General features: G+C 37.7%; 1 long non-coding RNA gene across 1 annotated transcript; it reads right to left on the minus strand.

Annotated features, from left to right (window-relative positions):
* Positions 1-1590: 1590 nt before the first annotated feature.
* LOC121906525 lies at positions 1591-13119 on the minus strand. Its single transcript, XR_006098655.1, has 2 exons — positions 12983-13119; positions 1591-2198 (listed from the first exon to the last, which is right to left on the minus strand). It is a non-coding gene; the product is annotated as an uncharacterized LOC121906525 (long non-coding RNA).
* Positions 13120-14045: the final 926 nt, after the last annotated feature.

Consider the following 14045-nt stretch of genomic DNA (forward strand, 5'->3'; position numbering starts at 1 on the left):
ACAACAGGTGTAAGAAGAGATTTCAGGCCGCACATCCAAAACTGCCTCCAACATTTTGATGTATTGTGTGCGGATTCAGCATTTTCTCTAAATGCGCCAAACAGTCCAAAATACTTAAAATTAAAATTACTACACTTATAAAAAGGCTACACGAATTTACTAATTTCCCAAATTAATGATAATGAATTATGTTGACGCTGTTAATATTTACACACACACACGCAAGCTTTTTTCCTAAGTCCATCTTGTAGCCATGGCATTATAAAATAATGCATGTTATTATATTCAGACTATTCATCTTTTAAATTAAAAAAGACAAAAGCCTTAAAGTTATACAATTTTAGATTATTTCTCCATTTGCAAAAATGAACACCTTTCTGCTTTGAGAAAAGGTCATCTTAAGATCCGCAAATCCTCATTCTCTCTTTAATATCAATTTGCATTAATTCCACCTTTGTCAAATGCCCTTATTCTTTATTATATATATTTATAGTAGAATTATCATTAAAAAGGCCTACAAGGCCAAATAGAAGGAAAGTCCCACAACATGCGTTTCTTCAGTCTACGGCACAATATTGCGAGGCCTTATGACGGTATAGACACCTTATCAGAAAAGATCCGTGATCACCACCAAAACAATTAACCACGTAAGTAAATAAATTATGTCATAGGTGTGTTATTTATTTAATATATATTTTATCTATAGCAAGGTGTGGTTCATTTTGTAAACAAGCGAAGACACTCGGCCAGCTTTCTTTCTCCAGTTATCTGATTTTGAAGCTTTTTATTTTACCGTGCAAGTTAACATGAAGCCTGTGTTGTAAAAAAATGTCGAGAGCCAGAGATTAACCAACGGATGCCACATTGTCCCAAAGGCCTGCAAGATAACCTGAATTTATTTTTATTAGGAAAGTGTGATTGGGGATGATCGTCATCGGGTGTTTTGTCATAACGGAGATGACTTGATGACGCTCGCATGCAACGGCGCTTAAAATTCAGGTCTTAAGCTATTTCACAGGACACCGTATTATTCATAAGAGCAACGCAGGGTTGTTTCACTGAATATTAAAATATATCATCATAAGTTTGTAAGCATGAGGAGATCATAATATAATACAATAATCTAAAATGACTGGGTCGTTATAAATGAGCCTCGAGAAGAAAGACCGTCAGGGTTCAGGGCGGGAAGCCGAGTCTAAATCAATCTTAAAATGTTTTCAAAAAGGTACAAAATCTGTACTTCTGTAAACGGAATGACTTTCGATATTACAAAATGTATTCTGGTGTATACAAACTACAGTATAGACTAACGGCTGTAACCATTTTAATCCGCAGCAAATCTGTCTCCGTTATGGTTCATGCTGAACAGGCCGGACATCCCAGGAGCGGCTACAGCAAGGCCACGCAGGCCAGCATGAGAAGCGTTTCTCTTTGGTGAAAAGCGGCGCTATTTAAAACTGGAAAGGTTTGTCAGTGTCAGCAAAAGCTGCAATTTTAGTATAAATTAAATAAAAGCACAATATATTGAACGTAACAGCAATATGTTAAACAGCAGGTTTGCATGAGGTTCAGAACACATTACAGACAAAAGCCACTTAAATTTTTTTATTTCTCCAAGTATGCAAACAGAACTGTGAAATGTATTCAAATGTTTACCATAAAAACAGGGTTTGAGGTTCAAGTCAAAAACAATGTACCTGTAAGCATCTCCACTGTTTGGCACCACCACTCAGTGGTTAGCTGCACAGGTTGTGAGTGGTCAGCTTTGCTTCAGCAGCACGATCAATACTGGAGGCTTCAGCTAGAGTCTTAACTCCAATATTTACGTGCTGCTACAGTAAGGCGACCAGCAAATGAGACAGATAAGTCACAGAATAAAGGTTGAAGAACTTCTAGGTGGCCAGGATGTGTAGTCAGGCTTTACTGCGGCAGCACAGTATGGCCTGCATCTCAGTGTAACCCACAAACCATTCCGTGCTGCTACAGCATCGCCAGAACAGTAGCTGTCATCCCCCCGCACGTAAAACTCCCCTCATCTTCTGTGTGATTTGCACCCTCTTCATCCTCTGGGCGTACAGTCCGAAGCACATGTTCACAGATGGGTACTCCTATCATTCATCTACCTAAAGACGTCCAGATGATCATCAATATCTTTTACAGATTTAGGTCTTCTGTCCACTCTGAAGCAGGCTCTCCATCTGAAACACACAAACAAGACACACAGTTTAATGGGATTCTGCAATGGTCAACTTGTTAAAATGCAATGTCAAGCATCAAAGTGCACTTTATGACCAAAAGTATGTGGACTAGAATATTACACTCTTATCATTCCACAACGATGGGCATTAATATGCTGATGAAATAGTCTCTGCTCTTCAGAGAAGACTTTACATAAGATGTTGGAAGCTCACTGCAGAGATTTGCACCAATTAAGCCACAATGTGAGGCCAGGCACTGATGTTGGACGATAAGACCTGGCTCACTGTCGGCTTCCAATTCATACCAAAGCCATTTGATGGGGTTGAGGTCAGGGTTCTGTGCAGGCCTGTCAAGTTCTTCCACACCAAACTCATAAAACCATTTCTTGTGAAAAACAGGAAAGGGCCTTCCCCAAACTATTGTCACAACATTGAAAACACACAGCTGTCTAAAATATCATGGTATGTTTTATCTGTAGGATTACCTTTAACTGAAACTAAGGAGACTATAGGTATAGTGTGTCCACATACTGGTTATACAGTGTACTCAAGTAATTTCACATTTTGAGTCCAAGAATTTGGACTACTCTTCCAATAGACTCTATCATAATGTGATTGCATTTCAGTAGAAATAGTAGAACTGTTTCCCATGTTTAAAATAAGCCACTGCCAACAGTAGAAGCTGCAGAACTTTATAACTATCAGGAGAAAAGACTGCATTTGACAATTTTACGTTCTTGACACAAATGGTTTGGTAGCGTGGCTAATGTTCGAAACATTATTAGTTTTACAACACTAATATGGTAAAATAATTCACATGTGTCAGACAAGCACTGTGAAAACAGGAAGCAAGGGCTGACAGGGAGAAAAATCGCAGTCTGCATTTTGCATGACTCAGAATAAATCTCAAATTTTATAAGGAGTCAGTGTGCCACTCAGTATATTGTGACCTGTCTAGTAACACACATCAGTGCTATTGTTAAGTGCTCTACAGAGACCTAAGTGTAAAGTGAGGATTTTTGACTGAAATGGTTTCTCATTCAGTGGTTACCTCTGTACTTAACCCAGAAAAAATTAGGAAAAAATTTTTAAAAAGAAAAAGGGAGTGAGGGATCTTCCTGGGAAACTGTCTGACCCTGGAGAAACAAGCACCTGGTTTTTAAAAATACATTTACACCTCTTTTAATGACACATGGGTGTAAAGTTATTAGATAGACCACAAATCACAAGTTTATGTGTTGTTGAAATTACTGAATCCCTACCAGCATCAGAGGCATTGTTAAATAGCTGACCTCGCACTTTGACTTAGAGGTGGAAGAAAACAAGTGAAAAACAGAAATGGCCCATTTTAGGAATCACCAGAGAGCCATAAAAAGCAGCTTTTCCAGTTACAACAAAAATGTGTCAACTTTTGTAGCAAGACATTTTAGGCTGTCATAGTAAACACATTACGATCTTAAACCTACAGTTTGTTTTTTAAAACAACTGTATCCTGATAATACTCCAGTACAAGATTGGGTCAAACGATTATGTTGCCACTAGAGGTCTCAATGGACCTGTAATTATGACCTTGGTCTGAAATGGATCTGATGGCCTGAGCCTAATAACATCTAACATACTTTCCTTCCAAAAAGACACCGACAAGACATGCAGTCTCTCTCTCTCTCTCACACACACACACACACACACACACACACACCCCAACTACTGCAGTGCAGCTAAGAGCAGAGGACTAATAAAAAACAATTGTTTGAGAGAGGTAACAATTAACAATTTGTTGCTTTTCTTCCTTGGTTCCAGTTAAATTTTTTGTCACATGGTAATGAAGCTGCAAGCAGGAGAACATTAAACCCAGAAGGCAAACACTAAGAAAGGACTCTTGGATTTAAAATGCAGCTTTTTGGTATCTGACTTTGAAACTTCGGATGTCAGTGTCCTGCAAACACCAAAATGCAGTTTTCAAAATGGTCCCTACTCTTAAATACATTACCGTTGTTCACTGTGATAGATTGCATATCTCAAGCAACAGCTGGCCGAAAGGTTGATAATCAATCTAAACACTTGCGGTATGCTAGTTTTGATACTTAATGCTGCCTTGAGCATTCATTAACTTCACCTCTACCGTTATGATTATATACAAGTATCACTGTGTGTACACTCCAAGCCAAAGTGATATCTACTCTACTCTGGATTTGTCATTGATAAAATTTGCTTTCTAATGTCAATTAATACTCTGTACAAACAGGAAAGCAGTGGAAATAAAATGTAGGTTTTAGCAGAAATTCAAAGATGCACATTGCTTATTTTAACAGTACTATTAGTATTTCTATCTCAAAGCATAATACATGTCATTTTTATTGATGGACATTAATGCCTACAGCTGAATTTTGTTAGGTAAGCAAAGGTAGAGAATACCGGAGCAGCAATGGTGTCTACAGTCAGCCACATCTGACAGTGGCAGGAGGGTGGGGAGATAGTGAGGACCACCGAGTGCAGTGCTCTACTTTTTTTTTTTTTTTTTTTTTAAATTTTAAATTGGTGAGTAGAAGCCTCGTCCTTTCAAATCACATACTATACATATTTATGCCACAACATAAAAACATCTCTTACATGAAAATAAATGTCACCTAAGCTAACAGCATGAAAATGAACCATTCCTCAAATAACTAAGAGTTTACACTTAGTATCAATTTTACAATTGCTTTTAAGCATTTCAAAAATATCTTTGGGGCAAATTTTGGTTGATGGCTGAGACATCAACCACCACATTTATAATGTGGTTAATTTACAACTTCACATCAAGGGTGTATAATTGTCAGATCTGTGGGGCATGACAAAATCACCTTGTATTAGTCCTAAGCCATTTGGGTACACACATCAGTCAAAAAAAGAGGGTTCAATGACAACTATTGAAAGTAGTGTGTAATAAATTTGTGTGAGCAACAAAAAATTAACCAACTATTTGATAATCAATTATTAGATAGTTACATAAAAATGCCAAACATATGCTGGTTTCAGCTTCTCAAACATGAGGATTTGCCATTTTTCTATCTTGATAAATTCAATCACCAGTTTTAGCTGTTCAGACATGAAAAGGCTCTCGAAGGTTGCAAGAGGCATTTGTCATAATTTCTAACATTTTAAGAACTAAATTATTAATAAAAAACAGGAAAAGATAAATAAATTAAATCAATAATAAAAATGATTGGTAGATGCAGCCCTAATTGTAAGGTACAATTACTGACAACAGTTATAAGGAAGTCGATGCACTTACTGTTAAACATAGCCGATACACCCCCCCTCCTTCTGACACTTTACATGAGGGAGCACATAATGTGCATCTACAGTGTGAAGGGGGAAACACACAACGTATGCCAACTAAACTAAAATTTGCCCACTCATTTCCTTATCTTCTGTCATTTTTTTTTTAGCTCATTTGCTCAGGAGCAGACAGTATTATATTATAGTGGTGAATTTAACTCAAATAGAGGTCATGGAACAACTATTCTACTTTGTCCAATCTTATAAATTATATAACAAAAATGCAAAATGGAACAAACCGGGTAAAGTGTGTATTTTCCTTTTGAGATGATCATTTCTTTAGTCCAGGTGAAGTGCTCACATCAGTGACTAACCTCTCCCCATTTTTCTCCCTCTCCTTTAAGGAAGCATGCCCGGACATGTCACCTTTGATGCTCAGCCTTTTTAACCCATTCCTACGACATTTGCTCCCCATACAACTGCCTCAAAGAGTCACCTGACCCAGAGGTTGAAGGTCAAGTAACCTCCTACACTCCATCGGGTACAGGGACATGGACATGACAAGCCATCACCTCCCCAGATCAAGTGGTCTGAGCTGGTCTGTGTTACACAGTCTTCTGCCTGCACAAGCTAAAGGAAGACCCACAATAACAACATAAGCTGTGGGGGAAAACAGCCTGAATGGCAATCACATTCATTCATATTTAAAGATTCTTACTGTGTTCATAAAGCTACCTATCTTTAGCCATTAGGACATAGAAAAAAACGACTCCCAAGTTAAATATCTACAGACATAACCGCTTAGTTTTAGAGCCCAACAATAAAAAGCATTACTGACTAATAATAGGAGTTACAGAATACAGCATATATTCAGCCATCAGTCCAGAATACAATGAATGTAAGAGTAGACACTCTCTTCCTTTGATTTTCCCCTTGGCATGCACGCAAATTATATCCCTACACAATTACAAATCCATCACTTCTAAAAATTCGAGCAAGATAAACACCAGGTCTCAGGCTAGCCAAATCATTGGTGTCTTTTGGCAAGGCAATACACACAGTACAAATATACTATGTTCACTGTGCCACAACTTTAGAAGGTGTGATAAAGTGTTTGATCAGCTACCGGGACAGCGTGGACACAGCCTGAGACATCCGCAGCAATAAAAGCAAACACACAACCAATTCATCCATGATAACAAAGCAACAGATTGTGATGACATACCAACAATGAACAAAAATCACATTTACAAAAAATACTTTGAGAGGGTGTCACTCATTTTATTGTTCACTGAAGACCAGTGATGCTACTCAGGAGAGCTACTCTGCTCCATACGGACACCAGTGCTGTAATAGTACGTGTTAATCCTAGAAAAAAACTGTTACATTTGTGCACCCAGCAAAACATATCCAGCATAGCACAGGCAGTGTGACTGGGATTCCCTGGAAGCCACAACCGTGTCATGTCAAATGAATTGGAGAAAACTCCAGAAACATGAGAAAACACATACCTGGGATCGACACTAGACTAAACCTATTTCACAGGACAACACTAGCAGATATTTGAGAATGACCTCTGAGTCATTCTTTTGCTCCACACAGGTATACACCACCCCCTCTATTTACTGTCAGGTCTGAGTGTGGGACTCCTCACATTACAGGTACACAATATCTAATGAATAAAATCTTCTGAAAACTGGATTGAAAATTAACGTGTGACTTGTGTAAATAATAAATGAAAAGTACAATGTGAAACTGGTTTGGTGAGAGCACAATAATCACCTAACATGAAATGTCAAATGTGTGTCAGTCTGTTTTGAATTTCTTAGTAAGCACATGTCTTATAACAGAGCCGTGCATGTCTTCAAAGGTTTAATTTAAGAATAGTTAAAGCCATTTTTTTACCACTTGCAGTGAAAGTGTGGACCACATTATAAGGTTCCCCTACGACCACCAGCCATGCCTGTCATCTAAATACACCAGTACCCACAAAGTGTCTGGTGAAATATTTAATCTGAACACACAATTACCGTATCTACCTCAACAAACAGTGCATTCCAGTTGAATATTACGTATTCCTCAGAAAATACATTTCTGATCTATCCAGTTATTTACTACTTCGTTTGAGCCATCTCAAGCTTCCTCCTACTGCCACGAAAGACAGAGCAGCAATAAACAGGATGCAGACAAAGTAGTACACTGTGATGCAATTCAAAAGTCCGACCCGAGGACTTGATTTACACTTGACCAATAGCATGAAACTATTTTTCAAAAGCCGACCAACCACCTAACCTAATTAAGTTTGGACTACAACATTTCAAATAACAACTTTATTTAATTACAGTGAATCACTACTTATAGAATCATCAGTAAAGCTGTTATTAGGATCCAAGTTGGTGTGTATGTTGTATGTGCATGCGCACATAAGCAAGGGGGGCAAAAGAGGAAGCAAAGCTTAAGTGTGAGTTGAATGGCACACCCATACACCAATTACACAAACACAGACTATACTGGATTTTTTTGTTTTTTTTTGGTACATGTTCTAACTAAAATGTCAAGCATAACTCTGGTTCACAATGTACAAAAAATGTTTGTTAAACACACAACACAAACAAAATGTTTTCCTACTAAAAATAATTCAAGGAAGTAGAGTTTCATCACACTGTTGACTGACTTTACATGTTGACACACAAAAAAAATTAAATTAAATTAAAAAATAAAACAAAGTATATTATGGCTCTTTTGTATGTTAGGGCTCAAATCTAAAAAAAATGAATTACATATAAATACAGGCATTAATATGTTTCTGTTGATTTCACCACATTTCTTACTAGACTTGAACTACCTACTTACAACTGCACAAGCAGTGACAATTACACACCAGCATATCAACAATAGTTACTGCAGTAAATCCAAAATTATGAGTGCCCATATTACTTTGGCAATACACCAAGCCGGTTGTTTTAAGCAAACCTGAAAGACTGACCAAAGACAGTGGTGAAACTGTGTATGAAAATATCTGGTCTCACTACACCCAAGCACACTGACTGACTGGGAAGAGTGGGTGAGGTGTCACCTGCTTACAAAGTAAGGGTAATAAAACAGAAATGCACAAAGAAACTCAAACCAGCCACCAATATTTTAAGATTAATATAAAATTTTCTAATCTAATGGTTTACAAATTAATACTGTGGGCTAATCTGGCACACTCGGGTTAAAAAAAAAAAGAAAAAAAAAAAGGCTGGTGCAACAGAAAACACCATGTGTGTCTTGTCAGACAAGGCATACTCTTACTATGTTAAATCTTACTGCCAGTGCTGTTTAAATTCATGATATTACTACCTAAAATTGAATCATCAAGCAGAAGATTCACACCAGCACTGTAACAGCTGAACTACTCTTTCTAAAAATGTTGTCAAAGTCCATAAGTACTTTCATCACTACACAACAAGACAATATAAGGGAACCTGCAACTTCAACTTTTGAGTGCAGCTGCAGAGGCTCAAAAGATCAGATTTTTAGAGATAAGCGTTGGAAAATTTACCAGTAATTTTAAAGCTGCTAATGGACCACCCTAAATACATCGATGTTAACATCACATGATCTTATTTTAGCCGACCACAAAATTCCAGTGACTTTTTTCAACTTACTGAAAATGCGGTGAAGTATACACAAATCATAACAGCAGTTAGGCACATATTAAAGCACATATTATTTCAAAAATGTTTATGGCACCTCTATAAACTCTTTTTTAAAAAATCCTATCTTAGTGAAACAGGTGTAAAGCTCTATGCATTACAGTGATGCAGTACCTACTGTATGCAAAAATCAAAGACAATGCAAAACATATGCTTTTAAGAAGCATGCAAGGACCTGGCATCCGCATGTGCTGCACTGCTGCCACTAGTGTATCAGCTTTAACTTTATGACTAAATGCATCATGCAAAATAGACATTAATTTTCACCACAGATCACACATCCAAAACATTATGGGTTACCTAGAATGACGAAACAACCGATGCACATAAAACCATATGACAGCTTCTATTCAATGCTACTCACACATAAAACTGAAGCCAAGGCCAACTTCTGGAAAATAACCAACAAGACCTGTGAAAACCTGTTCCCATCACAGCGAATTTGAATACTATAAAGTTTGTGCTGAGTGGTGCAGAAAGGAGGAAGAGAAGAGTGGGGGTTCTCTGCAGCCTGGCTACAACACATGTGAGCAAGTATAAGAAGAGAGGCACAGTTTCACCAGGAAATGGGGGTGGGAGCCCATTTTGCCGGAGGGTCTAAGAAGACAGAATGATGAGTCACAGAATGTCATGCTAACAGTCTGAAGCAGCACAACGGTGCTGTACAAAGAGAGAAAAAAGGCAAATACCAGAGAACGGAGGGGAGACAAAGACCTGTAGCATTTAATGGAGCTTAACTGTGACAATACAAAAATAAAAACTTAAAATACACCAGTACTAATTTGGCAAATGCACATAGGGACAGTGTCAACAATTCTGTAATCCCTCTTCAAAAGAATATGAGCAAAATATTTAGGTCTATTTGACCTGCATCAGCACATTAGATACACATACTAAAACTAAGTAACTGGTGAGTAAAAGTTTATATATTACTAAGATTGTTGATCATAAAATTTCACTTTGACAAAGTGCTACCTCCTCCCCTCTAAAATTAGACCCAACAAATTCAAATCTGTACATTTTATGAAACAGAGCTAAATATCGGCAATGACCACAGACAATGCAGCTGATATTGTAAAAACTAAGCACAAAAGATTGCTTCCAACAACTAAATTGGATGAAATTGAATTTTAATAACCACTTATGCACCCTCTCTTGAAATATTAAGTTGTCCATAACATGATTTTTTTAAAGCTTTTTTCACCTGTTAACAAATAGACTGACACTTTGCACCATCATATTTTCCTTAGAATTTAAAAAAAATAAAAAAAATAAAAATAAAACAGTACAGCAGGGCATTCAGTAATATTTATATCCATTTATCGTATTAGAGCAATTTGACCTCCTATCTTAGCTGCTAACAGCTATTTGGCTGAATTCAAATGATGCCAGACTAGCAGACAGACCGTTTCAACTTTTAGCACAAATAAGCAGGTAGATGTACTTATTTTGTCAATATTTTTAAGTATACATACATTGGAGTAGTAATATCCAAAATGATGTGAATGCTTCCTATAAAAACAAGCTTTGAATAATTACAATGTCCACACACTACTTTCACACCCATTCTATCTGGTAGTGTGAAAAATAATACTTCTCATCAGTAGTGACCTTAATAGCTTTTTTGACACTGTAGATCACTTTACAAAAAAGAAGCCTATTTATTTAGTCATGAATAAGCAGATTTCCTTTAACATTATGCGAGTATGTCGTATTGACAGCTCACAAGGAAACATGTATAAAATAAAATGTGAACTTGGGTTACATTTAAGTTGCCCATCCATTTTAATTACACCACGTAGTGTACAATAAAATGTTTTCATGTCAGTCAGAAACATCTTATAGTACAGTAACTTCCTCCCCCACCTCTTTGCTCTTATGTGGCTGTGAAAGGTATTTCCCTCATATCATGTCAGCTAATTTTCCTCCAACTAAATAACCCCCACCCCCCCAAAACACAAATAAACAAAATCTTACTACATGATGTGCATGGTTTCATCATGAAAATGCAGTGCAATAAGTACTATGAATACAATCTGCAATTTCAGAGAAGACAACTATGCTTGAGACTAGATCATTTAGTTACATATTCATTCTGGTCATGCATATCTAATTGAAGTGGAAGCACAACTCTTATCCTTACTGCTGCGGAATATGTATGACTAAATACAAATCCTGGAAAAATGATATTAGTAAGCACACTGTCAGATGTGACGGGCCTAAGGAAAAAAAAAGGCATTGCAGGGAAAATGGACAGAGGTGCCCACAGTCTGTCTCCTGCTCTCAACGCAGTTAATTTCAATTAGAATTTTTTCCCCCCATAAATTTAAATATGATACTTGACGATGTGGACACGTATTTGTTTAAATAAATGTAACACTGTAAAAGATATGACGGCTTCATATTATGTAACACATTAAACCGATCTCTCCTTAGAAGGAAGTAGAAGGGGCGGGTTTAGACGCACAATTATAAAGAGCCTCTCTTATGCTTTTTCGTCAAGTAGTAATGTTCATGATGAGCAGCATACAAACATATAACCCATCTAGTAATCAACGATTAGGTCCGTTTTTTCCTTCAATGTACTTGAATTAAATCGGGGTCCTGGGCGCACAGAGTGTGGAGGCTTGTAAAGGCAGAAAAAAAGACAAAATGATACAGAAGGCAATGACTGAAAGCCCTCTGCATCAAACTACGATGAAGTTAAAACCTAACCTTCCACCGAGAGAAACTAGCAGCACCACAACCAAGCATACAAGTCTCTCTTCTTTTAAACAATAACTACCGGTAATTCAACTTCATTGCATCGTTAGCGGTTATGACAGCTATTTGTCTAGCGTTTAACACAGCTATAAAAGTTAAATAATCAGAAGTTGCGACCTATGATTGTTGTCACTTGGCTGAGAGCCACGTCGATCATCAAACGTTAATGTAAGATATTCTTAACAATTAACAGATACTAACATGAAGCAAGTGCTTAACGTTGGATAATAATTTTGTCCTGACCATCGGACCTACATTAACACAAGAGCTGTCACTAGTAAGACTGCAAACACACGCTAACAACCACTTTGCGACACAGACAGGGAAATAAAACAAACCCTGTCGTCATTATTATTAAGGGCATGGCTGACTGTAAGGTCAACCAGCGATATCAAGACAAATTTGTGTCTGTCTAATCTGTCTAACAACCCAAAAACCTCCTGCAAAAATAACATCAGTAATTTATCAGCCCACATAAAAAGTCTACCTTAGTTTACAAGCTGGGTAAAATTAAGTTACCACAAAAGGCACTGTGTCTATCCAGGTCGCTGGTTTAGTTTTCCCCCCCCCTCCCAACCAAGCCAGTGAGGGCTCAGTGAGCATTTGTTGACACTGCCGAATGAGCCTCTCCGCTGTTGGAGCCTGGCAGCTTTTACACCTCCCGCTCAAAACTGGGCTCCAATGCGAAAAAAAATAGTCCATTATAGTCCAACTTTGATTAATAACCCCTAAGTTATGTGTCTCCTCCATAAAAAATAAATTCCCATGTATTCGGGGTTTTTTTCCTCTATGGCCCCCTCTCCTCCTGGATAAAACGGACCGCTGTATGAGCGCTTTTTTTTACCCGTAACAGCGCAGCAAAGTCAGAAATCCCTCTCTGTGTGCTAGCAAGCTAAGCTAACAGGCTAGCTGCTACGAGTAGTAACGTTACAAGCTGGCCAAACGGCTAACGTCTCCCCGCCACGGTCGGTCTCCTCTTCTCCACGTAACGTCTTTCCTGCCGTTCAGTCCGTTTATACCGTCCGATAAAAATCTATTTAAATATTTTGTGGCTGCAATTACCTGTGTTTCCGTTGAAATTACGTGATTTCCCTCTCTAAAAGCGCAGTTTAATTGTGAACGCTGGGTTTCTCCCTCGTCTCAGCGACAGCTCTCTTGATTCGCAGCATCCTCTGCAGCTGCTGAGGCAATCGCTGATACTCGAAAATGGCGCCGAAAGCTACCGTCTTCATTCAAATCCTTTAGAGCCTCCCATTCTTCCTATTGGCTGTCTGCGGTGTGGACTCCGCGCAGCTGATTGGACGACGAAAATGCACTCTCGACTGAGCGGCCCACGCAGAGGGATTAGGTCCCTCAACGACTTTTACAGGAATCACTAACGTGAAAATCTTTATGTGCAAACTTGTTCAAAACAGAATTTTTGGACTGAAATCAATGCCACGATCCTTATCAATGACTATGCAGTATTTGTAACAGCATAAAGCTTTTACAGGTTAAAAATGTACCACAAAAACTTGATGTGAAACCAGAAGTGCAATAAAGTCAATACTGATGTCATATTAGATACAGACACACTATATTCAAAGATAAAAATGAATTTTATATGAATTTTAGAAATATTACAGTCAGCATCAGATTTCCTGTCTTAGTGTTATGTCAAACATTATCATAGATAAAGTTTCTTACCACCAGTGAATGACTTTCTTGAAAATCTGAGCTTTTTTCTTAAAGTTCAAACTGATAAATGTCCATGGTATCAACTGAACTGAGCTCATTTTAAAGCTCACTCCATAGTTATCCACAGCATAACAGCAATGGCGATCTGAGAGTTGCAATTAGCCTCGTGGTTAAAATACTGTTCTTCACCCAGATGACCCAGATTCAAAAGTTTCAGCTGTCTGCTATTGCACTTTCACTAACTGATTATTGCTTACCATGGACATCCTATAGCTATAAAAATGTGAGGCCTTTTATGTGCCTTTTGTCAAAGTGCATAAGAACACATTTTGAAATGTGCACACATGAAGTACACACACTATTTCTAGTTTACATATAGCCTACAGACATTTACAAAGCCTTTGTTACAGCATATCATATATATATATATGAATATATATTAGTTGCA

Source organism: Thunnus maccoyii, chromosome 11, assembly GCF_910596095.1.
Source record: "Thunnus maccoyii chromosome 11, fThuMac1.1, whole genome shotgun sequence".
Taxonomy (NCBI): Eukaryota; Metazoa; Chordata; class Actinopteri; order Scombriformes; family Scombridae; genus Thunnus; species Thunnus maccoyii.